The sequence below is a fragment of the Dermacentor variabilis genome, unplaced genomic scaffold (assembly GCF_050947875.1).
Source record: "Dermacentor variabilis isolate Ectoservices unplaced genomic scaffold, ASM5094787v1 scaffold_14, whole genome shotgun sequence".
Taxonomy (NCBI): domain Eukaryota; kingdom Metazoa; phylum Arthropoda; class Arachnida; order Ixodida; family Ixodidae; genus Dermacentor; species Dermacentor variabilis.
This window is the reverse complement of record NW_027460302.1, coordinates 8,241,246-8,268,304: the sequence shown is the minus strand read 5'-3', so window position 1 is coordinate 8,268,304 and position 27,059 is coordinate 8,241,246.

Here is a 27,059-nt window from a genome sequence, read left to right as displayed (position 1 = left end):
ACTCGCGCACATAACACACGAATGCACCGACCGTCCGGGCGACGCAATTACGCCACGAGTCACAACACACACACTCACTACGTGGTCTTGGGAGGCGAGACTCTCCGAACTGGACCTGGGAAGCCAACTGGCGACCCTCGACCAGGCCCGGCGAGCCGCGATCGCCAGTGGAGCCCTGTCAGAGGGAACCACCCAGGAATAAACCGCGCAACGGTTTCTGCAATAATAAAGTTTCTCCTCCTCCTCCTCCTCTAACTACGGAGCTTCGCAGCGGACGTTAACTCGCATATACCGCCATGCTGCCTCGTACTGACACGTCGCCGCCAGCTCCGCATGCGACCACTAACCACTTTGTCGCCCTATCACTGCCCGGCGATCCCGGGACCTTTTCCAGGGCCAACAGTGTTGACGTGAATGAGTGGCATTTACCAACATCTCCGCAAACATAATGGCTCGAATCGAACTGTGATACTCGCCAGCGTCATATTTTACCACAGCGAAACTCCCCGCGCCTCGTTTCGGACCCACGACGACGACCTCGCCAGTCGGAAGGCGTTCACGAGCAGCTGCGCCGCCTTTTCGGCAACCCCTTTTGTGGACACCTTACCGCAAAAGAACAATTGACCCAGCCGTCAACTGAGTCTTGTCGCAGATACAGGACGCACTGGCCTTGTTTCTACAAGCTGACCAGAAGACGTCCGAGGCTGACAAGATCGTCCACGGTATACGAGGCCTCGACGCTGGCTGTTTCGTTGATCGAGGCCCTTATTCGCCAGGACTCTGCGAACCTTGGCCTCCTTTCTACTGTCTGAACACTCCTGAGGCCACTCTAGTCTCTGCGCACAGGTCTCGTGGGGGACCGTACGCCCTTCATCGTTCCAGAAAACCGCCGGAATAGAGATGGCCTCTATTTCCCGTGCAGCCGAGCTCGACGCATTGCTAGCTATTGCCGCAGCTAGTGCCATATCGCATTTCCCACTAACTTTAGTCACTTCCGTACTGCAAGCCGCTATCCGCCCCGCACGAAATCATCTGCACGCCGCGTCCGTCAGGAACGTACCCACTAGACCCAGTCGCTTCTGCCGCATGGCCGCCGCTCTCCCTCGCCCTCCTTTAGCTGTCGTTTTTCGCCGGAACACTACATTGCGCAGCTTCTGGAGGTGAAGCTCCACTTTCGGCTATAACCAAAAATCCTCTCTTGCCCTGACGTGCCCACCGGAACACTCTCGAAGTCTACGTTGACCGCATACCTGTCAGAGTTTTGTTGATACTGGAGCGCCCGCCTTTCTCATGCGTGGTAGTTTTCGTCGTCGCAAGAAGATTCTTAGACCTCTCACGACCCGAATCGTACGTATCGCTGACGGTGCGCGGGTCGCTGTTGTTCGGATGTGCACAGCTCGGCTGACCGTTGCTAGTCACCAGGTGGCAGGTATTTCTACAGTCCTTGCGCAGCGTCCTCACGACCTCCACCACGAACTGCCTCGCCTCCGTGACCCCAGTGATGAACCTTCTCCGTCTCGCATACATTGCATCGATTTTGTTCGCCTACAATTGAAAACCATCAAATTGTTTTGTTATGTGGCAACCGCGAAATTCGGAGCACGATCGCCCATGACCTTCCGCCAATGACCTTCCGCCTGAGCACACTGAAGCCCTTGTACGTATTCTCGAGTCGTACGAAGGCTTTTTCGACTTTATTAAATGGCCTTCGGGTCAGACATCCATTGTTGCGCATCGCATTCACACAGGCGATGCCAGCCCTCTTCACCGACGACGCTATCGAGTGTGTGCGGCTCAGCAAAGTGCCATCCAGCAAGAAGTTAACACTATGGTTGCAATGGACATTACCGAGCCATTCTCCAGTCCCTGGGCGTCCCCCGCTGTTTGAGAGAAAAAGAAGGATGTTTCATGGTGCTTTTGCGTGGACTATCGCAACTTCAACAACATTATCAAGAAAGACGCTTAGCTGTTACCGCAAATTGATGATGCCGTCAATTGTAATATGCTTACTTTTGTATTATGTACATTCGAACTGGATTTTGGCAGATTGCTGAGGACCAAATCGACCGACAGAAAATGGCTTTTGTATTTCCTGATGGGCTTCAAAACTTCAAAACCATGCGTCCCGGTCTGTGTAAAGAAAGGATCAGCCACATTTGAGCGACTGATGACCTCTTTGTTTCCGCAGTTCAAGGGATATACATGCTTTTGTTATTTAGATGGTGTAATTGTGTTTCTGCTTACATTTTATACACACCTCGAATGCTTCTCCGCGATTCTTGACGTGTTCCGCCGTGCAGGACTTCAGTTGAAATCGTCGAAGGGCCCTTTTGGCCGTCGCCGTCTTATGATCCTTGGCCATATTGCGGACGCTGTCAGCCTACAACCTGACCCATAAAGCTTTGAGCCGTGAAATATATCCCTTCGCCCAAGTCTGCCAAAAATGTTCGCAGCTTTGTGGGGCTCTACTGATATTTTCGCCGGTTGGTGAAGCATTCTGCAGTCATTGTAAAACCGCTCACATGTCTTCTTAAACAAGACGCCTCTTTTGTCTGTAGTTCTGCACAAACCACTGATTTCTCCCATTTAATCACACTCCTCGCTATACCTCCCATTTTGGCTCCCTTCGATCCATCAGCTCAAAGCGAAGTCTATGATCACTTGAGCGGTTACGGAATAGGCGCCGTCCTGGCCCAGCGTCAGCGTGAAGCGACCTGCGCCGCCATCCCTTGTGTCGCCAGGCTGATGTCCGCATCGAAGCAAAACTACTCAATTACACAACCAGAGTGCCCCGCTCTTGTATGGGCAGTTGCGAAATTCCGTCCCAATCTATTTGGCCGACCGTTGACAGTAGTCCGCAGTTGACCAAGCCATGTGTACGCTCGCGTCTTTGAAAGATCCCACGAGATGACTCACTCGATGGGCACTGCGCCTGCAAGACTACACCTACACGGTCGTATACAAGACTTCGTCACAAAGATGCGGGTTGTTGGTACCTCTACCCTGTGGTCGACTGTGACTATTCGCGCACTGAATCTCTCGATTTTGTCATTTGCATGAGCCAGTTGCTTAACATCGCGACGAATAGCGTCAGGATGCCTATTTAGGAGAAATAATCGACCGCCTGGAATTCTCTCCCACCGACTCGTGTGTATGGGTGTTCACCCTGAAGGATGGTGCCTTACATCAGCCTAATGTGTACCCTGGTGGTTCTGGTTATATCCTAGCTATGCCATCACTCCTGTGCTCCACAGTTCTTTGTGAGCTTCACGACGGCCCGACCGCTCGCCAACTTGGTGTTACACGCTGTTGCGACTTTGAGGTGGTTCCGTAGCGCTCGTCACCCGTTTCAGGACAGAGCGTTGGTAGCGAAGACTCCAAGTAAGCGTTGGTGAGAATAACAAAAGGGACTTTTTACACTATATACAGGTCATTATACAGGACAACATCGGGTCGGCACGTTGGCCGCGAGCTAAGAGCAAACGCGACTGTTCCCGCACGGCGACGTCCGGTGAGGCTTCAACGCGTTAAACATCTCACTCCACTCGAGAGCGGCACTCGGCTCACGGTGGTTCGGCGATTCCGGTTTTCCAGGTGGCGGCGTCGGGGCTTATAAAGCCCCGAGAAACGATTGTCACTCAAGCGGCCCAATACAAAACCAGTACTCGACGGTTCAAGTTTTCCGATTCAAGTTTTCCGCGCGCGGTGACCTCCAGGGGAAAGGAAATACGGCACCGGGCTGTTTAGCACTTTGTTGCACGTTTGGGCATGTCGCTCACCGTTGCTCCTCCACAGGACCCCGCTGCCTAGCGGCGCAGCATCTTGACTTGTCAGGGGAGCGCTAAGGTGCTGTGCCTTTCCGCGCAGCCCCGGGTTTGTCCAAGGGGCGTTCGCAGGATAAATTCTGCATCTTGCAGAATCGGAATCCGGGCTGGTTGTACGGGCGCAAAAACGCACACATGACCACGTGCGCCGTTGTTTCTCTTGGTCGCGCTCAACCCGCTCAATGCGGCTTTATGCTAGCGCCTGCGAGCCTTGTCGACGCGGAAAGAACCCGTCGATACTCCCTACTGGGCATCTTCAGCCCGTCGCCATCCAACCTGACGGTCTGAGTTTTTCTTGGACCCTTTTCTACATCTGCTTCAGAAAACAAATGGGTTGCCTTCGCTGCCAATTACGCGCGACGCACTGTGAAATGACAGAAGCGCTGGTGACCAGCTGTGCTATGGACGTGGCGCATTTCTACCTCCATGACGTAATTTTCTTAAACGGTGCCCCACCTCACCTGCCGATTAACCGAGGCCACACCTTCCTATAGAAAGTCATCAACAATATCCTGCGCTGCTGCTCCACTCAGTACAGGATCACTACGTCATACCATCCCCTAACCAAAGGGCTCACCGAGCGCTTTAATTATACCTTAACATATATGGTTTCCAAGTACTTGTAGGCTGACCACCGTGATTGGAACCCTGCACTGCGATACGTGACGTCCGAATATAATTCCTCGCGCCATGACAAAACTGGATACTCCCCCTTTTACCTTTTGTTGGGACGTGAACAAACTTTACCATTGGACACATTTCTTCCTTCACTACAAATTTGACTAGTGAGTATGCACGCGACGCCATTGCCCGGGCTGATTACGTGCGGCAGATAGCCCCTAGCAGACTTTATAACGTAAAACTATTCCAGTATGTTTTTATTCCAACCTCCTAACGTCGAATTTGCGTAACCGCCGACGCAAGCATCGGGCAGTCACCAGCAGGGTTGCCTGAACAAACCAACCAAACGCTCTCCTCGTTTGTAGGAGGTCACTTTTGTTGGCTTAAAGAACGAATAAAATTGCCTACACTGAGCGGCTTGTCTCCTCTAATTGGCTGATGAGAAGAGAGGAGCACGCTCAAGTGGAGGAGGATGCGAGGGTGGTGCCGCCGGCTGCTTTTGGTCCGCTTTCTCTTACTTATCTTGCGGTGGCTCGTCGACAATCGCGGCGGCATGCAACGGAAGCTTAAGAATGGCGCTAAAACGAATCATCAGCAAAGAAGAGTTGACAAAACGAGGTCGTAAACGTGCCGAAAGTTCTCCAAAATATTACACGGGCACGCAAAGAGCTTTATTACATGCAAATAAACCCATGTTCTCCGGAAGGTGCGAGTAGCCAGCGCCTCAGCGATCGGCGGCAGCCATCTTTTATTCCTTTCTGAAAGGGGCAGCCTGCGGCTATTCAGAAGAAAATTCAGTTTTGTTCGGCATATTATTGTATCTTTAACCCGTATACGTCACTTTGACGCCGTGAGTTTTTGCGGTTTTGTTACGTCGCGCGACAGGCAGGTGGAGTGGGCGCAAACCGAAAACTTTTGGCCAATAGCTGAGGGCTAATGGCGAAAAGGCGTCGAATGAGAAATAACTATTTTTTCTTTTGTTCGATCAAATTGTGCACAATCCGTGTGTACACGTCATATCAGATGAGGAGCTATCGCGGTTTTCGTAACGTCGCGTGACAGACAGGTGGAGTGGCGGTGGTCCAAAAAAGTTTTTGACCAATCGCGGAGGGCTGATTGCAGAATTGGAAAAGTTTGGAATAGTTTTACGTTATAGCGTCCTTGTTCACAAGACAATCAGGATCACCTTTCAGGATGGCAGCGGGAGCGGCGGACCGCGCGTCGTGGGTTCGGCCAAAGAACGTGCGGCGTTTCATGAACGCCGAACTCGCACGAGAACGGACTCGTCGTCGACGGGATGACCTCGCCGTAAGGAACGGTGAAGCTGAGGCGTTACGACAACGAAGAGCCGCGGAACCAGACCGGCGCTTGCACGCCTCTTCGCAGTAAAACGTTAGGCAAATGATATTAAACTTCGAAAATAGGTCAGATGTATGTGCGTCGAAACGCGCGTTTGCTATATGACGACGAGCCTTTTTTGCAGCTGTAATAATTTACTGATATTTTGCTTTGACGTGGTCCCCACACAAGGTGGCAATACGTTAAATGAGAATAGTGCATTATAAAGGATGGGCTTAACTTTAGATGGTGTCGTTTCACGGAGTCCACAAAACACGCCGCAAGCTTTGGCTAAACGGGATGCAATAAGTACCACACGTTCCATTCCACACTAATTTTCGAATAAATATAATACCCAAAGTTTTGACGTTAGGAACAAGTTAAATTACTTCAGAGCCAAACTTGAACAGTATGCCTTCACTCATATGTTATTGTGGAGGTGCAAAAATAACAGCTTTTGTTTTTGTTGAATTTAATTTGACAGCGTTTTTTTTTATCTTGTTCGTTACCTTGTTAACGTTAACCTTGTTGCGTTAACCTTGTTCCATTCGGCCACTTGTTTCAGTGTGACATTTGCCAACAACGAGAGATCGCCGATATTGCGAGACTGAAAAAAAGAGGCTGGTGTCGTCCGCATAAATGATGAAGTTCGAGTCATTACAAATGTTGACAATGTCGTTAACATATATATTAAACAATACTGGCTCTAGTATACTGGCCCTCGTATAACGCCCTGTGTAATTTCCCGGAGACTTTATTCTTGCGATGAAATGGGAAAGAGTTGTTTTCTGTGCTTAAGATAAGATTGTAAAAGCTTCAGAGAAATGCCCCGTAACCAATACTGCTCTAGTTTAGTAAGCAAGTTCTGATGATTTGGCCTGTCAAATGCTTTAGAGCAGTCCACAAAAATTCCTAGCGTTAGTTCCTTATGTTCAAAACCATTTAAAATGAGCTCTTTTTGGGTTAGCAGAGCCAATTCAGTTGACATTCCCGCACGGAACGCAAATTGTTCATTTGATATGATGGAATGTTTATCACGAAATGATTTTAATCTTTTACAAATAACGTTTTCTATTCCGTTGGATAGGACAGGCAGTACTGTCCTTGACATTGGCTTTGGAGTCTGTTTGTTGGCTTCTCATGATATGATTAATAAATATCAGGGCCCTTGGTTAAACCTTCTGGTTCACTAGATAACGAGGGTCTCGAATCCGGCGACATTGATGCCTTGAGGTACCATGTGTGGGTTTGTTGACCAGTTCCCTTCACCTAAAAAGATGACGTACACGTGGCGCCTGCGGCAGGAAGGATGTTCCATATCCGCCGCCAAGGTTTGTGAGTGGTTGCGGCGGCTAACACTACCAGGGTTAGCTGTAGTAGTAAAACAGAAATACCCAATAAAGTGGATGGGGAAACAGCGCCGCGGTAGCTAAATTGGTTAGAGCATCGCAAGCCTAATGCGAAGACGTGGGATCGTTCCCCACCTGCGGCAAGTTGTTTTTTCATCCACTTTCATTGCCATTAATTTATCATTTCTATAATTCATTTAGTAAGTACAAGTAATTTCCCCCATGTTGTCCTTGGCGTCTTTGATGTCTTCTCATGACATGTGTTTTAAGAAGCTTTACTTGGTCGGTGAACGTCATTGTTGGTCAATACATTTACTTAGCCCAGTTTAGATATATTCACAAGTACCACTAATATAGCTACGTGACATTATTATTTTTTGCTGTTCACAGACTTAAAAACATCTTGAGTTTCATTCAGTTTCGAAAATAACAATTTTTGTAAAAAGGAAGGGACTGAATAAACACCGACGCCGACGACGCCGGCTTTCCTGCGACACGAGCTCCTTAACGCTATCGCGTTAAGAGTCCCATTCTTGAAGTAACATACTGCTAACTTTTCCTTTTAAATGCAACAATTTTTATCAAATTCGGTGCGCTGGATGGCGACGAAACCGAATTCTCCTTGCCCATCACTTTTGGGAGGAATTTCCGTGCTACAGCTTCTTTGAATGGTCGTGAAAAACTTGAACGCGATTTGTGCCAATATACCTAGCGTACGAAGCAACGTTAACATTGGCGCGACAATAGTTCTGACGCGGTGCCCAGAGACGACGACGAAGTGGCGTCCAAAACATGGGAGCACGTGCACCGCTGCGCCGGCATCGTCGACGAGGACGAAACCGCTCTGCACGTGCGCACGTGGTGCAGCAAGGTAATATATCAAGAGTAAAACTACGAATCAGCAAGCGCCACGAAAGATCGCTCAGCGAATCGGCAGTGAACGCGTGGCTCAGGCAACCTCGGCAAGGCGACGAGTACAAGTCGGCAGAGACACGAGGCTGAGGAGCCAGGAAGACGCGTTGGCTTGGGTCGGACATTACCGTTCGGGAGGCCAACCGCTGTTGGGGGCACCCGGCTGACCAGGGGGCCCCTCGTCGACACGTCTTCCGCTCTCGTCAACAAGGCGACCAAGCTGTCTGCGAGAGCCCGCCTGCCGCGTCCGCTCTGACCGTTCGCCGGGCGACGCCACCTCAACGAAACTGCGCGGAGTTAGTCGCGGTGTAGGGAAGCTGATCTTGCTTGCTGCCATGACCTGTGCTTGTGTACTTGTCTTTTGGACGTTTTGATAATGTTTGTGTGCGGTGATTGTTGCCGTTCGTTCATTGCAGCCGTTGGAAGTGTCTGAGACACTGAAATTTAAACCTCCTCTCTAAACCACATCGTAACAATGGCGTGTACGACGGAGACTTCCTCTCTGATTTATTAGGGAGGTCGTAGCAGTGCAATCACATGTTGTAGCTGAGGGCTGCACGGAAGCCAGAAATGGAAATCGTTACACTCCTTGATGCCGGTGGAAAACTTGGCTTGAAAGGTGCGAAACTTAGGAAAAAGCAAGGAAAGCACGTGAAAAGAGAGCGCAAGGACGTGAAGCTGATATCCGTAGACTTGAGTTAGAGCGCGAGCTTATGGACAAAAAGTTGCGCCTCGACGAGCTTTGCCTCAACAAAAAGCGACTACAATGCTGGCAAAGCTCTAATCACTCCCAGGGTTTGGCCATGTTACCGTTAAATGACTGTGTTAGTCCCGCCGAGCTCAGCAGTGAGCTCGGTAGCGATGTTGCTGATCTGCCAGACAGACAGACGCAAAGGAGAGCCAGTCTTCAGGTGGGCGGTCTCCTCATGAAATGTTGCATCCTTGTGAGCAGCACACTGATCTCGTTTAAGAGGAGGAAACACTGAACAAGTCGTTTCATGTCATAGCTCGTATGCCACTAAAGCAGACGCTAAAATCAGTATTACTGATTACGCCGACAGCAGATTTGTAGGATTGATGGAGACCGGCGTGACGTCTCACGAAGGGATTTACTTCGTTGAAGAAACAGGTAAAGAGCTCCAAAATATTTCAATTTGTCACTCTGATACCCGCAGAGAGGCAGTTAAATTTCATAGTTCCGTATACACAGCAGATTTTCTGTATCAGCGTGAGGAGGTAAATGCTTTTGAGGCTCAAGCCATGGCTTCCGCTCAGCAGACGGAAGGCGTAATATTTCAAGGGATTTTATGCACTCCTGAATGTTGTCTGGCAAGCAAAGATGGCCGACGTGCTCTTCGAAAGTTCCCCGCGTCCGAAATTGAGTGCGATGAAGCATCCAATGCTAAACTTTGCGTGGCAACATGGAAGAAGAAATCACGTTCTTCGGAACATGCAGCGAAGCAACTTTCTTCTATGAAACAGCCCAAAAGAAATTTTAAAAATGTGTGAAATGGGAAAACGCAGCAAGGCTTTGCGTTTCTCACAAGAATCCCGTCGGAAGGCGTATGTTTGTCAGGCACGTGAACCCCGACATTGCATGAAGAGACAAGTGCGTCACGTTCAGCCCATATGGTGTGCCAATGCCCACCGTAAATTCGGCAGATATAAAGTGTTTTCTGGGGCGTTGGGTTGTAAATCTTAAGCCAATCTTAAGCAAACAATTATGCTGCCATGTGTGACCCGCGCGTCACAAAAATCCTATTGTGTTCTTTCCGCATACCATTCGATGTTATTCCAACTCTCCTATAAAAGATATCAAGTGCCACTTTTCTGAACACAAAACAATTTCAGAACTTTGAGATTGATTTCTCTGTTCCATAAGTTATAAACACTTTAGAATCTCCCAATGTTTCTGAACATTTTTAATATGACCTCTGTGGTGTTTGAACAATAATTCAGTGATAACTCGCAAATCATCATTAGGAAGTCTTTCTTTATAGACTGTTTGAGTGATTTTTGTGTGCGTGCAAACGAATATCATGTAGAGTATTCACCGAAAGTGTTTGGTGCCCTAAACACTCCTTGAAATGGGGGCTAATGTGCTGAAGTGCCAAGTGACGCCAGGAGGACGACGACGAAGTGGCGTCGAAAACATCGAAGACGTGCACCGCAGCGTCCGCATTGTCTACAAGGACGAAAGCTCGCGACACGTGCGCACGTGGCGCAGTAAAAACAAATGCATTAAACTACGAATGAGCAAGAGCCACAACAGAGCGCCCAGCGAATGCTCAAGAAACGCGTGGCTCGGGCAGCCTGGAGAAGGGGAATAGACACGGCCGGCAGAAAGACGGCGCTGAGAACAGGAGCCCGGAAGATGCGTTGGCTTGGATCGGGCGTCAACGTTCTAGATGCCAACAGCTGTCAAAGGGACCCGGTTGAGCGCCAAAGCAGGCGGGGACCTCTCATCGACACGTCTTCCGCTCCCGTCAACCAGCCGACCAACCTGTCTTCCAGAGCCCGCGTGCCACGTCCGCTCTTACCGTTTGCCAAGCGACGCAACCTCAACCAAACTGACTGCGCGGAGGTAGTCGCGATGAACGCTGTGTACGGACGCAGACCAACTAGCCCGCCAACGCACTGTGCTGGACGCTGATCTTGCTTGGCCCCATGCCCTGTGCTTCTGTATTTGTCTTTGGGTGTTTGAATATATGTTGGTGTGCAGTGAGTGTTGCCGTTCGTCCCTTGGTGCCCTCGGAAGCGTCTCTGAGTCAGAATTTTAAACCTGCCCCCCGAACCACATTGTAGTACCTGGGGCGTGATCGGAGATATATTGTTCGATAGGCGTTATGTTCGGTTGCTGCAACGTCACAAAAAGGTAGTATGCAAAATTTGTGACAACGGGACGGAGAGAGCAGCCAATCAGGAAGTGGTGACCTGCCCGGAAATTTACTTCTGTTGTTTGTCGTCTGCTTGCAGACAGTATACTAGAAAACGAAATATTTCTCGTCTTCCAAATGAATGAAATCTTTATCTAAAATAAATGTATTTTTCTTCTCAAGCCCAAACAAGTTTTCAAATAGTAGTACGTGTGACTACTGCAATTTATAACTTAGTTTCATTGCGTCGTCCCTAGGTGGTGTCGCGCACAACGAGAAGAAAAAAGAAAAAGTAACGACGGGAAGAGTGGCGTACTTTTCAAGAGGCAGCAACAACATTCCAGTGGCTCGCTGGCACCGATGACGGGGTCAATTTCGCTGTACAACTAACGAATTACTTGTTTCGAGAAACAAAAACGACGCCGGAATTCTCTTTCTGCCATTTCTACAAACGCGTTTCGCATCACCGCCCGCTCTCCTCCTTCCTCTAGAAACGCTAGCGCAACAACCTAAGTTCCCAACGGAAGCGCCAGTTTCCCGAATTTAACTATGGATTGGATCCAGACGTGCCATGCCGCAGCCGCCGGTTGGATCCAATTCAATCCACGAGACGCGCCATGCGAAGCCGTATGATCGCTCCAAACGTCCCAGCTCTCGGGTGCTATTCTGGACACGCATGGCGGCTGCACGGCCGCCATTATCCGCCATGTTTACTCTCTGATTGGCTGTCGAGAGGTCACGTGCTTTGAAATTTGTGCCGGGAAGCGGAAGTATTGCAAAATGCAATTTTGCGTTTTCATCAAGATGACGAATCGTGACGTGGAGCTGCAAATTTTATGTACTAATAGATTTTTTTGGTCCTAGGCAGCTATATTGCGATGTTAGCGCTTCAAAAAGAATGTGAGCGGTAGCATGCACAACCAGTGCAATGCATGTGCAATTGCGCGAATATGTGGTGGCCATTCAAGATATGCGCCATGCCTGCTTGCTCATTGGCTGAAGGAATATCTCGTGATGTGCGTCACAGGAAGGGCTGTTTCGTAAGCGTCATTTTGACGATGCGTGACGTTGCGCTAGGCCGCCATTGCCGAGATTTTCCGCCATAATTTATTGCTGTAACGAGCCGCGCGAATTATGCTAATGAGCGGCCATATGCAATGGAAGCCGAGAGGAATGCGTATCGCCACATTTTCCCCATCGTTTGGCGCCACAAAAATCTTTTGTTCATAACGCATGCTCATAGTATTTGCATCGCTCTCGGGTGGTGTCGGCATTTGTGTTTGGGGCCATCATATTTTAAAAGAATGCGTTTATACGAAATGATATTGGTTGAACATAGCAAACTTTCGTCAATGTTGTTCACTTTTCACGGCTGCATTTGTATTGTAATCAAGATTAATGCCTTTTTGCACAATCAAAAGTTATGACAACGGGCTCTTTCTAATTTATAAAAAGAAATGTACGCAAGGCGGCGCCTTGAAGTTTCCTGCCACGGTGCGAGAACCAGCGAAATGAACAAGAGATGGCAGCGCCGGCGCTTGCGTCGCGCTGGTGGGTATCTCTGGCGCGCGCAACGCTATCGGTGATATTCGGCCGTTTCTCAGCCAGCCGAGTCGGGCTGAGTCACTTGCGTTTCACAAGATAGTGATAACATGGCCTAGAATGTGCACGCATCACCACTGGTAGGTCGCGTATCTTGTCTCAAGCAAGAAAACAAGCGAGTTGGCGCCAACATGCGATGACTCATTCCATTTTCCGGGTACACGCATCCTAGCTATTGAAGCAGACGATGTCTTGTACGCAGCAGACGACGGAAGCGAGAAGCGTTTTCGACCGCATAATCATATGCTTTGAGATAGCTGCTTTATTTTTACTGCGGAGGAAAACTGTTTTTCTTTACTGATAACGCTACATTCAGTGCCTTCATTTCAGTTTCTTAGGCGAAACGTCAAGTTAGCGTCACCTTACGTAAGCAAAACCGGGCTACCAGCGCCATTTTGTTTGCGTCGCGCCTACGTCACGCACCGAAGAAAATGGCGGAATGTCCAGAATAGCGCCCCTCGTCGGGTTTGGCGCCTAGCAGACGAAATGCTCAGTGGGAGGATGATTGACAGGAGCGTGTCGTCATTTTGACGTCACCAAAAACGTGGCCGCGCCCCGTGGCTGGCGACGTCGGCGCGGAGTAGGCCAATCGCGCGCGCCGGTAACCGAACCAACGCGCCGAACAGCCATCTCCATTCGCACCCCTGACTTGACAATATTCTCACGTGGTACTGCGTGCCTTCCACAAAGTACTACACCATTCGCGTCGCGCATACACGCAATCAGATTACACGAGGCTCGGCGACAACAGACAGCGGATAGAAGCATCGATAACATTCTATAAACTTTCGATACATGTAGGCGCGTCGTGCGCTGAGCGATAACATTTGTTAGGCGTTGAAACATGGTCACCCGATAAAGATAAACAAGTACACGTGCCAATAGCCCCCTCTTAAGAAGCATCGACTTGATGCTGCAAACAAACGAAATAAACAAAAACACCTGTAGCAAAGAAACAACAAACTAAGGAAGTTCGTCAGCGTGCGTAAAAGGGCTTCAGACGCACCACGTGGACTACTTCCGATCGTGCGCGGAGCAACTGTCAATGCGAAATTCCATCTGGCACAACCTCACAGTCCCGCTCGCCAATACGTCGAACGATCTTGTAGGGTCCGAAATAGCGTCACAATAGTTTCTCACTGAGTCCTCGTCGGCGTATCGGGCTCCAAACCCAAGCACGGTCACCGGGTTGGTCCTCGACTTAGCGTCGTCGGAGGTTGTACTGTCGGCGGTCGGTATGCTGCTGGTTCTTGATCAGTAGGCCGGCGAGCTATCGGGCTTCTTCGGCGCGCTGGTGAGAACTGGCGACGTCAAGATTATCTTCGTCGGTGACATGCGGCAGGATGGCGTCGAGAGTCGTCGTCGGGTTCCTGCCGTAAACCAGCTTGAACGGCGTGATCTGTGTCGTTTCTTGCACCGCCGTGTTGTAAGCAAAGGTTAGGTACGGCAGAACCGCGCCCGTCTTGTGCTCGACGTCGACGTACATTGCTAGCATGTCGACGAGAGTATTGTTCAGGCGCTCCGTGAGACCGTTCGTCTGCGATTGGTAGGCAGTTGTGCTCCTGTGGCTTATCTTGCTGTATTGCAGAACGGCTTGGGTGAGCTCTGCTGTAAAGTCCGTTAATCTGTCGGTGATGGGGATTTCTGGGGCACCATGTCGCAGCGGGATGTTCTCGACAAAAAATTTCGCCACTTTGGCTGATCTACCTTTAGGTTGAGCTTTAGTTTCAGTAAAGTGGGTGAGATAGTCCGTCGCCACGACGATCCACTTATTTCCGGATGTCGATGTCGGAAACGGTCCCAACAAATCCATGCCGATCTGCTGAAATGGTCGGCAAGGAGTTTCGATCAGCTTTAGTAAACCTGCTGGCCTTGTCGGTGGTGTCTTGCGTCGCTGACAGTCTCGGCATTTCTTGATGTAACGGGCGACGTCGGCGGTCAGACGCGGCCACTAATACCTTTCCTGTATCCTCGACAGCGTCCGGAAGAATCCGAGGTGCCCAGCGGTGGGATTGTCATGTAGGGCGTGCAGGACTTCTGGACGCAGCGCTGACGGAACAACAAGAAGGTAGTTGGTGCGGACTGGCGAGATGTTCTTGTTCACGACCAGGTTGTTTTGTAGCGTGAACGAAGACTATGTTATCCTTACTGCCCCAGGGACGACATTGGTGTTCCCTTCCAAATACTCGGCGAGGCCTTTTAGCTCCCGGTCTGCTCTTTGCTGTTTAGTGAAGTTTTCCGCGCTTATTATTCCAAGGAAGGCGTCGTCGTGCTCATCGTCTTACGGCGGGGCTTCGATGGAGGCGCGTAATTGGCAGTTGGTGTGAGAGTGCCCTCATCCGGACTTGTAGATTACCGTGACGTCATATTCTTGCAGTCTGAGGCTCCTCCGCGCTAGCCGTCCTGAAGGGTCATTTAAATTAGCTAGCCAACACAACGCGTGATGGTCGCTGGTGACATTGAATGGCCTGCCATATAGGTATGGGCGGAATTTCGCTGTAGACCAAATGATATCCAGACATTCCTTTTCAGTCGCAGAATAATTGCCTTCCGCTTTTGACAGCGACCGGCTAGCAAAAAATATTGTTGCGGGGATGTTGGGAGTATAGAAGATTGTATTTACAATATATATACAAAATGAGTCAGATTAGGAAAGATGGCTGACCACCAACAACACGCAGTAGCCAGTGTCCCGCGATCTTCTTCTTCATCTCTGTCTTCTTTCATCCTTCCGTAACTGGACCCCCGCGTGGTGAAGCGCCGTCTCGGGGCATGGTAGGTGATTTAACTGCGAGCGAAGTATGGCTTCAGCCGCGAAACGTGCACGACGTCAACAGGCGGCGGCCTTTAGAATGGACGAAACTGTAACGGCGCGATCTCATAATTGACGTCGTGAAACTTGACGTAGGACTTCATTAGGCACTGTGCAGTGAGAGAGAAGCTTCTGCGAGAGGCGGACCCGACGACATGGTGACCAAAGCAGCACCGAAGCACCTGGGGCGAACTGAACATCGCGATGGCACCAGTCGTAACGCTGTTTTTCCAGATGCTGCGAGGCTAATAAGCGAGATCGGGCGACTTGACGCGCTGTGTGAGCGCGATCGATGAACTCACGTACGAGCGTACTCAGTGTCAACGCGGGACACAGAAGGTAGGATGGTGTCGAAGGGCAAAATGGGGTCGCGACCATACAAAAGATAGAAGGGTGAATATCCTGCGGTGCCATGTCGGGACTAGTTATACGCGAATGCCACGTAGGCCAGCATGACGTCCCAGTCTTGGTGATCGTTGGAACTTACATCGACGGCATTCCTGTGAGTGTTCGGTTGAGACCTTCCGTAAGACCGTTCGTTTGTGGGTGGCAGCCGGTGGACAGCTTGCGCTCAGTGGCACAAGAGCGGAAGAGGGCGTCCACAACTCGAGACAAGAACGAGCGGCCGCGGCATGTAACTGTCGAGGTCCACCGTGCTGGAGAATGATGTCGTAAAGGAAAACATCGGCGACATCAGTTGCGCAACTAGTCGGCAGCGCCTTTGTTATCGCGTAGCGTGTCGCGTAATCAGTAGCGACAGCGATCGTCTTATTCCCTCTAGTCTTCCTCGGAAAAGGGTCAAGCAGGTCAAGGCCTACGCGAAAGAATGGTTCAGAGGAAACTTCCATTGGATGGATACGTCCGACAGGTGCCAGGGCAGGTTCCTTCCGGCGCTGACACAATTCACAAGTTGCGACATAACGACGCACAGAGCGGTAGAGGCTCGGCCAAAAGAACCGGCGCCGTACGTGGTCGTATGTACGCAAAACTCCAAGGTGTCTCGCCGTCGGTGCATCGTGAAGTTGTTCAAGAACGACGGATCGCAGATGATGGGGAAGGACAAGGAGCAACTCAAGGCCGTCAGGGTTGATATTGCGTTGATATTGATGATGCCGTCATGCAGCACGAACATGCGGCATGTGCCGTCGGTGTGGCCAGATTGCACTCCGGCGATGATGGACTGTAAGGATGCGTCGCGTTGTTGTTCAGCGCGCATATCGGCCATGTCAGTCAAAGCCATCACGCAGATCACCGGATCATGCGCAACAGGATCGGGAGGATCCACGGGGTGACGCGAGAGGCAGTCAGCGTCCAGTCTTGTAATGGACAATAAATGAAAATTCCTGGAGCCTCAAAGCCCAGCGAGCAAGCCGTCCAGTCGGGTCCCGAAGGGAAGACAGCCAGCAGAGTGCGTGATGGTCTGGGACGACCGCAAACGTGCCGCCGTACAAATATGGCCTGAAGGAACTTGGCCACAGCCGAAACTAAAGCCAAGCACTCCCGCTCGGTGATGGAGTAATTTCTCTCGGCAGGTGACAGCAGGCGGCTGGCGTAAGCTATCACGCACTCGGTACCATTCTGTTGTTGGGCGAGAACAGCGCCGATGCCGTGGCCGCTTGCGTCAGTGTGGACGTCAGTGTGACGTCACTGTGGACGTCAGTGTGGACTGCGTCAGTGAAGTGGGCAAGTTTGGGAGGGGTGGTCAGAAACCGGATGAGAGCGGCGAACGCGTGAGCCTGCTTCGGGCCCCATGAGAATGGCGTGTTCTTCTGTAGAAGATCTGTCAAAGACCGAGCAACGTCGGCGAAGTTTTTGACGAAACGGGGAAAGTAAGAACACAGGTTGACGAATCAGCGCACGTCAGAAGCAGAACGTGGCGCATGGAAACTGCGTACGGCGCGAACTTTTTCAGTATCTGGTTGGACAACGGATGCGTCAACGAGGTGTCCCAACAGTGTAATCTGAGCGCGCCCGAATTGACACTTCGTGGAGTTGAGTTGAAGGCCGGCTTTTCGGAAGACCGCGAGAATTGCAGCGAGTCGGGTAAGGTGGCTGCCGAACGTGGGAGAAAAAACACTAACGTCGTCAAGGTAACAAAGACAGGTGGTCCATTTGTTGCCTCGCATTACAGAGTCCATCATACGTTCAAATGTCGCAGGAGCATTGCATAGGCCAAAGGACATGACTTTCAACTGATAAAAACCATCCGGCGTGATGAAGGCCATCCTCTCGCGGTTCATTTCATTAACTGAAATCTCCAGTAGCCGAACCGAAGATCGATGGACGAGAAGTATTTAGCTCCGTGGAAGCAGTCCAAGGCGTCGTCGATGAGTGGTAGTGGGTAGACGTCTTTTCGCGTGATCTTGTTTGGGTGGCGATAATCGACGCAAAGACACCAGGTACCATCATTCTTTTTCACAAGGACGAAAGGCGAAGCCCAAAGGCTGGCTGATGGCTTGATGACCCCTTTGCGGAGCATTTTGTCTACTTCTGAATGGATAACTCGACGTTCAGCATGCGATACCCGATAGGGACGCCGACGAATAGGATTCGTGTCTCCAGTGTTTATACGGTAGTGAATACCAGTTTGGCCTAAAGGCCTGTCGCCGAAATCAAAGATCTCAATGTAAGATTCAAACAGGTTGCGTATGTCCGTGGCCTGTGCAGAGGTGAGGTCAGGGGCAAACATTTTCGCGAAGTCATCCGTTAAGGACCCGAGCTGTGAGCTGCAATTGGCGCTAATAAGCCACTCTCGGCATTCAGACGCTCAATGTCAAGTTCGGAACCACTAGAAACGCTGGCCAAGAACATGCCGGCCGGAATGCGGAACAGCAACGTTCCGGTTCAAAACGTAGATGATGGGGCGAAGCACATATTCACCGTCAGGGACTTGTCGCTGGGCGGTCAAGGTGACGTAAGTAACTGCCTCGGGTGACAGACGCACATCGTGAAGCGAGCACAAGTGCGGTGGGGCGGTGCTCGGAGCAACGGCGAGTTGAGTTCCAACTGAAGAACGCCGGTCGCGCAGTCGATGAGAGCAGCATGAGTGGATAAAAAGTCCGATCCAAAAATAATATCGTGAACGCAGTTTTCGATCACAGCAAAGAGAACAGAAGTAGGGCGGCCGGCCATAATTAAACGCACAGTACACATTCCAAGAACAATCAGCACGCCACTATAAGCCACACGAAGCACTCGGGCTGCTGCTGGGGTGGTGACCTTGTTTGAACGTCTACGTAGGCAAGCGCTCATCACAGAAACATGGGCTCCAGTGTCGACGAGTGCTTCGACAGGTACGCCGTCTATTTTAACATCAATTACACTTCTCTTTGTGGGCACAGACAGGGGATTTGCTGCAGTAGTCGGCAATGCAGCACCACCTCCGAGGGCTGCATTTCCTAGTTTTCCGAAAGGATGCGGCCAAAAGCCACATAGGACGAAAGGCGACGTGGCTGCGGCGAACAGGAAGATGGGCGACGTGTTTGCGGTGAACGAGACTGCTGTCCGCGCGGCGATGGTGAGCGGCTGTACCACGTGTTCGTAGCAGAGTTGTCGGCGCTGTTAGACTCGGCTGTGGGCGAAAGATTGCGGGCATTTCCTTCAAAACGGCTCAGGTTGGTCGGCGTGCGAGGTGTTGAGGGCCACGAGTTCCGACAGTATCGGGCGACATGAACAATGCGGCGACAGGTGAAACATACCGGCTGGTCATCCGAAGTTCTCCACTCAGTCGGGTTGCGATAACGCGGAGAGAAGCGTCGGGGTGGAGCGAAAATAGTGGGATGGCGTTCGTTAGCTCTGGGATTGGCGACAGCAGAGACAGAATGAAAGCCAATGTTTTGAAGTTCCTGGCGAACGATGGCCTGTACGAGGGGAACTGAAAATGTCGTAGCATCAGGGCTACATGAAAAGAAAGTTGCGGGCGCCATCGCATCCAGTTAACGTCGAACGATTCGCACCAAGTCCTCTGATGGCGACGCATGCTGCTGTACGGGTTGATCTTCACACGGTGACGTTGCGGCAGTATTGGGAAGTCTGGCGAATGGTTGCAAGACGCATCGGCTTTCGGTCTGCTCGAATTGTCGGCACTATTTTATGATTGCATCAACTGTAGAGCAGCTTTTGCGCATGAGCAGATTGAACGCGTCGTCAGCAATGGCCTTAAGCACGTGCCCGACCTTCTCAGCTGCTGGCATGTCGTGATCGGCTTTACGACAAAGCGCCAGCATGTCCTGGATATACGAAGCATAGGACTCTGTGGGGGATTGGGCACGAGAGGCCAGTTCCTGCATTGCGGCAATTTTAGGGCCGGCTGCTTTACCAAACAAATCTGTTAATTTTTCTTTGCATTGGTCCCAGCTGATCAGCTCGTCTTCGTGGTTTTCGAACCACACCTTTACCGTGCATCTTAGGTAGAACAATAGGCTAGCAAGCATTAGCGTAGGGTGCCATCTCTTGATTCCACTCACGCGTTCGTACATGGCCACCCACTCTTCAACGTCGGCGCCATCGGTCCCGCAGAAAGTTCCAGGATCCTTGGGTTGCACAAAGACAATCGAAGGTGACAGCGATGTAGCATGCGACGGCGATGGAGGCGGCGGCAACGACGTTGATCCAGAGTGCTCACCGTCGTTCATGGTGGGGCCGGTGATGCGACCTCCAATGCAGAGCTCCGTTTTCAGACGTGGTATCACGCACCTCTCACCAATATGTTACGCGGATGTTGGGAGTGTAGAAGATTGTATCTAGAATATATATAGAAAATTAGTCAGGTTAGAAAATATGGCTGACCACCAACAACACGCAGCAGCCAGTGTCCTGCGATCTTCTTCCTCTCTATCTTGTTTCGTCCTTCCGTAACAGTATCACCCGTTCAAGTTCGTCTCTCCTCTGGACTATGACGGCACCCAGGCCCAGGCTACTAGCCTCAGTGTGGATTTCCGTATCGGCGTCCTCGTCGAAGTGTGCAAGTATGCGCGGCGACTGCATGCATCGCTTGAGCTCTTGAAATTCGTCGGCCTGCGGCGTTTCCAACTTCAACTCGACATAGCATTTGGTTAGATGTGTTAGTGGTTCCGCGATGCGTGAAAAGTTCTTGACGAAGCGCCTGTAGTAGGCACATATGCCAAGGAATATACGCACTGCCTTCTTGTCGATGGGCTGCGGGAACTTTGCGATGGCAGCTGTCTTCTGTGGGTCGGGGCGGACTCCAGATTGGCTGATGACTTGGCCTAGGAACAGAAGCTCATCGTAAGCGAAGCGGCACTTTTCCAGCTTCAGAGTGAGCCCTGATGAATTGATGGCCTCTAATACTGTCGAAAGCCGCCTAAGGTGATCGTCGAAATTTCAGGCGAAGACAACGACGTCATCCAAGTAACCACACACGTCTGCCACTTCAATTCTGCTAACACCATGTCCATCACACGCTGAAACGTTGCAGGCGCCGAGCACTCTCAGAATGGCATGACCTTGAACTCGTAGAGGGTGTCTGGCGTGATGAAGGCGGTCTTTTTGCGATCTCTCTCGTAGACTTTATTTGCCAGTAGCCAGGCTTGAGGTATATCGATGAGAAGTATTTAGCGTTGTAAAGCCGATTCAATGCATCGACTATCCGTGGAAGGGGGTTTATGTACTTCTTCGTGATCTTGTTAAGTCGACGATAATCGACGCAGAAACGTAGGGTTCCGTGCTTTTTCTTCACCAAGACTACAGGAGATGCCCACGGGCTTTTCGACGGCTGGATGATATCGTCGCGCAGTATTTTACCGACTTGTTGCCTAATAGCGTCACGTTCTCGCGTCGAAACTCGGTAAGGGCTCTGGCAGAGAGGTCGAGCACACTCTTCGGCTATTGTGCTATGCTTTGTGACTGGCGTTTGTCGAATCCTTGATGACGTCGAAAAGCACTCTTTGTATCGTCAAAGTAAACTTCTGAGCTGTTGTTGCTTAATCATGCGGAGACTTTGGCTTATGTGGAAGTCTGGTTCGGGAGCTATGGTCGTCAGGGTAGACGCGGCAGAATCCGAGAGGACAAACGCATACTTATTACCACAATTTCTTCGATGCACGCGATTGTCGTGCCCTTGTTGATGTGCTTGAACTCTTGGCTGAAATTTGTCAGCAACACTTTCGTGTTTCCTCCGTGCAGTTGAGCGATTCCTCCTGCGACGCAAATTTCGCGATCGAGTAGTAGACGTTGGTCGCCTTCGATAACGCCTTCTACGTCAGCTGGTGTTTCGGTGCCGACCAAAATAACAATGCCGGAGTGAGGCGGGATGCTCACTTGATCTTCGCGCACACTCAAGGCGCGGTGACTAGGAAGACTCTCCGGCGGTGTCGCTTGATCTTCCGACAGCGTTATCGATTTCGACTTCGGATCGATGACTGCGCCGTGTTGGTTTATTTATTTATTTATTTCGGATACTTTCCTGGCCCGAAGGCATTACAGAAAGGAGTGGTAAGTGAGAAAAAAAAGTGCATCATTATACAATAATAGGTATTACAAAACGGCAGAAAATACAGCAGTCTTGAAATTACCAACATCAGAAATGACAGCGATGGAGGAAGGAAGGTCGTTCTAGTCGGCGCTGGTTTTAGGAATAAAAGAACCATGACACATCTTTGTTCTAAAATATGGAACACCAACTTTAAACATGTGATCGAAACAGGATGAAATGTATGAAGGGCGAGTAATAAGATGATCCTTTATTAGTGGGTTGTGATGATACAGCCTGTGGAAAAGATACAGTCTAAAACATTTACGGCGCAATGAAAGCTCCGGTAATGTAAGTGTGTTTTTCATGGAAGTAATGCTGGCGTAACGGGAATAGTTAGATAAGATGAAACGTGCTGCGCGATTCTGGATGGATTCTAGTGTGCTTATCAGTGTGATTTGATGGGGATCCCATACGGTGGATGCATATTCTAGCTTTGGTCGCACTAATGTTTTGTAGAGGGTAAGCTTTATCGGCATAGACGCAGCGGAGAAATTTCGACGCAGGTATCCAAGAACCCGGTTAGCGTTATTAGTGACGTGTTTGATGTGCGTATGCCATGATAAGTTACGTGAAATATGGACACCTAGGTATTTGTACGAGTTGACGGATTCAAGAGAAGTATCGTGAAGTAAGTAAACACTCGTGTTGTCAGTGTTAGTGCGGCTTGATACATGCATTGTTTTACTTTTATTAACGTTCAGTCGCATGAGCCATTTATCGCACCAGTTGGATGTGCTTCTAAGATCGTCTTGAAGCTTATCAGAATCAGTGTGTTTAGTTATTTTGCGATAAATGACGCAGTAATCTGCGAAAAGCCTGATAGATGAATGGGAAATGCCTTTAGGAAGGTCATTTATGTAAGTCAGGAAAATCAGGGATCCAGTACCGATCCCTGTGGTACACCCGATGTTACGGAAGTGCGAGAGAATTAACATCCATTAGCTGAAACGTACTGAGTTCGATTAGACAGAAAGCTTTTAATCCAGTTTAGTACATTAGGGTCAATGTTAAGCGTGCTAAGTTTAAGAATAAGGAGATCATGTGAAACAGTGTCGAAAGCTTTTGCAAAGTCCAAAAACACGCAGTCTACATCGAAGCCCATATCAGTATGGGTAAATAGGTCATTAGTAAAACATATGAGTAGCGTTTCAGATGAAAATGTTTTCCTGAAACCGTGTTGTTCAGTCGAAAAGAAGAAATTAGACTCAAGGAAATCAATCGGATGAGAATGTATAATATGCTCCAATATTTGCATGGTATACTTGTCAGTGATATAGGACGATAGTTATCGGGGGAATGAGTGTTACCTGATTTAGGGACCGGAACAACCTCGCTAACCTTCCAATCGCTTGGAAGAACTGAGGAACCTCGAGACTGGGAAAGGAGCATCGAAAGCAGAATGGAAGAATATGGTTCAGTAATTTTAAGCATTTTACAGTTAATTGAGTCTTCACCTGATGAAGAAGATATTCTCAGGTTTTCAATCAACTTTTGTATGCCGACCGAATCTATATAAATGGAGTTCATTGGTAAATAGGAGCTGTTAGTTACCGACGGTAGAGTGGCAGGAGCACATTTGTGAAAAACAAAAGCGAATACATCATTCAAAACGGAACAGCACTGGTTCGGAGGGATCGCGACATTGTCAGAACGGGCTAGTTGGATTGTTTTTCTTTCTTTGCCACCAACAATATTCCAGAATTTACGTGGATTAGACTGAAAAAGTGATAGGAGGGTGTTATCGAAAAATATCTTTTTTTGCATTTGTAATAACGATAGTATATTCTGCGTGAATGCAATGATATGCTGCCCAGCGTTCGGGAAGGTTAGTTGCTTTGGCGCGACGAAAACTACGTTTCTTTTTGTTGCGCAGAATTCCAGTAAACCATGGCGAGGAAGGACTCGAAACAATCTTTCTTTTAGGCACATAGAGATCCACTAGTGTTAGCAGTTTGTTCTTGTACAGTGACCAGTTCTCTTCAATGGTACGTTCAAAAAAGTTGATTGTGTAGTCAGTAATGAATTATTCTAATTCATTTAAAAGGAGATGGAAGATAAAAGATAAAAGGAAGTCCAAGCCGATAATGACGTCTCGTGAACACTGTTCGGGGATAACAAAGGTGGCAGGGTAAGTGCAGTCACGAGCGGTTATTCTTGCCGTGCAGATTCCAGTCGGCGTAATGAGGTGTCCTACAGCGGTCCGAATTGGAGGGCCTTCCCATGCAGTCTTAACTTTCTTTAACGGGGCGGCGATATGTCCACTGATGACGGAGTAATCGGCCCCAGTGTCCACTAAGGCGGTGACTGCATGGCAGTCGTGAAGCACGTCGAGGTCGGTGGTTCGTTCTCTTGCGTTACCCTTGCGTCTTGGCGTCGGATCACGGCTGCGTCGCCTTGCCATGTGGCTGGTGCGTGGCGTCGTCAGGTTGTCTTTCGTCGGCGTATTCTTTGCTTCTAGACTTCATCGGTACGGCGGCGTGTCGTTGTTATGTCTTCGGCGTTTTCGTCGGCGGCGGAGGATCTTCGTCAGTTCAACCAACAGCAACCACACCTCCATCGGTTGCTGCTTTTAGTTTTCTGGATATGGGCTCGCAGAGCGGCTTCGGGCGGGGCCAGTGTAGGGATGGCGCTGCGGCAACAGGCAGCGGCCTGGTGACGGCGAACGAGGGCTCCACTCTGTGGCAGCGAGATAGTCGGCGATGTCACGTGGGCGTTCGCCGCTGTGGGCGCGGTTCGTTGATGGGAAACCCTCGCAGTCCCATCTCCCGGTAAGGGCATCGGCGGTAGATGTGCCTGGCTTCTGCGCAGTGATAGCAAAGCGGACGGTGGTCGGGGGCGCGCCAAACGTCTGTCTTTCTTTGAATGCTGCGTAGGGCGATGGGTTGGCGTGCTGGCAGCGGGGATGGTGGTGGACGACGGAACTGTGTCGTCACTGGGCCGTGCCGTTGGCGCGGAGGGGGAGCCTGACGGCGGGCTGCAGCGGCGTATTTCATAGCTTGGGGCTGAGGCTGCGGCGATTCAGGAGCTGCTCCGAGTTGTTGGAGCTCTTCACTTACGACGTCGGCAATCGAGGCCACTTGAGGCTGTGATGAAGAGAACAGCTTCTGTAGCTCCTCCCGCACGACCACTCGGATAGTCTCGCGCAGGTCGTCGGTGGCCAGTGACTGAACTCCGGCGTAGTTTGTCGGGTTCTTGCGGCGGTTGAATTGCCGGTTCCGCATTTCCAGTGTCTTCTCGATGCTGGTGGCCTCGTGCAGAAGCACGTCGACGGCCTTCGGTGGGCTTCGTACCATTCCGACGAAAAGTTACTCCTTTGCACCACGCATCAGTAGGCCGACTTTCTTCTACTCGGACATTTCTGGGTCGGCTTGGCGGAACAGACGGCTCATCTCCTCCGTGAGGATCGCGATGGTCTCATTAGGCAGCTGCACTCTGGTTTCTAGTGGTGCTTGGGCTCGTTCTCGACGTACGACGCTTGTGAATATCTGCAGGAAGCCGCTTCGGAATAGGTTCCACGTCGTTAAGGCGGCTTCTCGGTTGTCGAACCACGTCCTGGCGGCGTCTTCCAATACCAAAAAGACCTGTCGAAGTTTGCGGTCACTGTTCCAACTGTTCAATGCAGCGACCCTCTTATACGTCTCAAGCCAAGTTTCCGGGTCCTGGAATGTTGAAGCGCGGAACTTCGGAGGCTCCCTGGGTAGTTGCAGCACGATAGGGGACGCTGGGGCTGCCATTGGCGTTGACTGGACGACGATGTTCCTGGTCGTCTCAGGCAAAAGTCCGTGCACCGGGAGTAGTCCTTGCAGCCTGCGGCTACCTCGCTGGTTCTTGGCGAACTTGGTGTTGTCTTTCGCGTCCGGGCTTGGGTCACAGATTTGTGGGTGCGTCCGGTGCATGAACGCAAAGCACCTCCACCAGTCATGTGGTAGTGACGTTAAAGAACACAGTAGCAATACTGTGAAAGACAAAACTAGCTGTTATTGGGCGAATCTTTGCCCACAAAACAGACTACACTTAAAGCACAACGGTAGCGGCGAACACAGTCGGCGATCGTCGAAGATCTGATCAGCTGGTCAAGCGCGTCGGCTTTTATACATCCGTCGTCGAACGTTCCAGAGTAATCGCTGGGACCCGCGTGCCTTCCACAAAGTTCTACACCATTCGCGTCGTGCATACATGCAATCAGATTACACAAGGCTCGGCGACAACACACAGCGCATAGAAGCATCGATAACATTCTAGAAACTTCCGGTACATGTAGGCGCGTCCTGCGCTGAGCGATGACATATATTAGGCGGTGAAACATGGTCACCCGATAAACATAAACAAGTACAGACGTCAATATTGTTTTGAAGCCGAGAGAGACATTTTGCTTGGAGCACTAGACGAAGAAGGCGGGTCTGTCTGGAGTGCAGGCTGTCCACCACCTTGGTTACTACTGTGTACCTCGTTGTAAACACACTGTAAATAGTCACCCAGTCACCCTCATGTCGCTTCACGTAAGATCTTTGTGCTAGAGGTTGTGGTTCTTTCCTGTACCCATCCCGGAGCTCCGCAACGGCCGCCTCATCACGGCTCCGACCATGTAATTCGGTGCAGGAACATCGTCTTCGCCATCTGCCCCTCCAGTGACTCCCACCTGCATAGTTCCCCCTCTTGCTCGGGATCCTGTCGTGTTTTGCGGCCAGGATGGCGTTGAGCTGGACAAATGGCTCAATCTTTACGAATGGGTCAGTGCCATCTACAGGTGGGACCTGGCACATGTGTTTTCCAACGGGCTGTTTTACCTCGATGGCACACCTAAGGCGCCGGTCGAGACGCACGACGGTGACATTACAAGCTGGGAGCCTTTAAAAAAGAAGGTGCGCGACCTTTTCGGTGACACCACTAGTCGGCAGCTTGCTGCACAGAATGAACTAGCGACTCGTGCATAGACGTCTACCGCGTCACACGTCGCTTATATTCAGGACGTTATCGCCGTTTGTCACCGGATTCACGAGCACATGTCTGAACCCGAGAAGGTTTCCCATGTGTTGAAAGATATTTCAGACGATGCTTTTAATCTGCTCGTCTATACCACCATTGATACCGTCGACACCATCATCAAAGGATGCCGGCAGCTTGAACACGCCAATAGCCGCTGTATTTCCCATAGATTCACACGGCTGCCCAACACGGCCGCACCTTCATCGCGCGATGCCGTTCGGCCACCCCCAACTTATGAGAACGTCA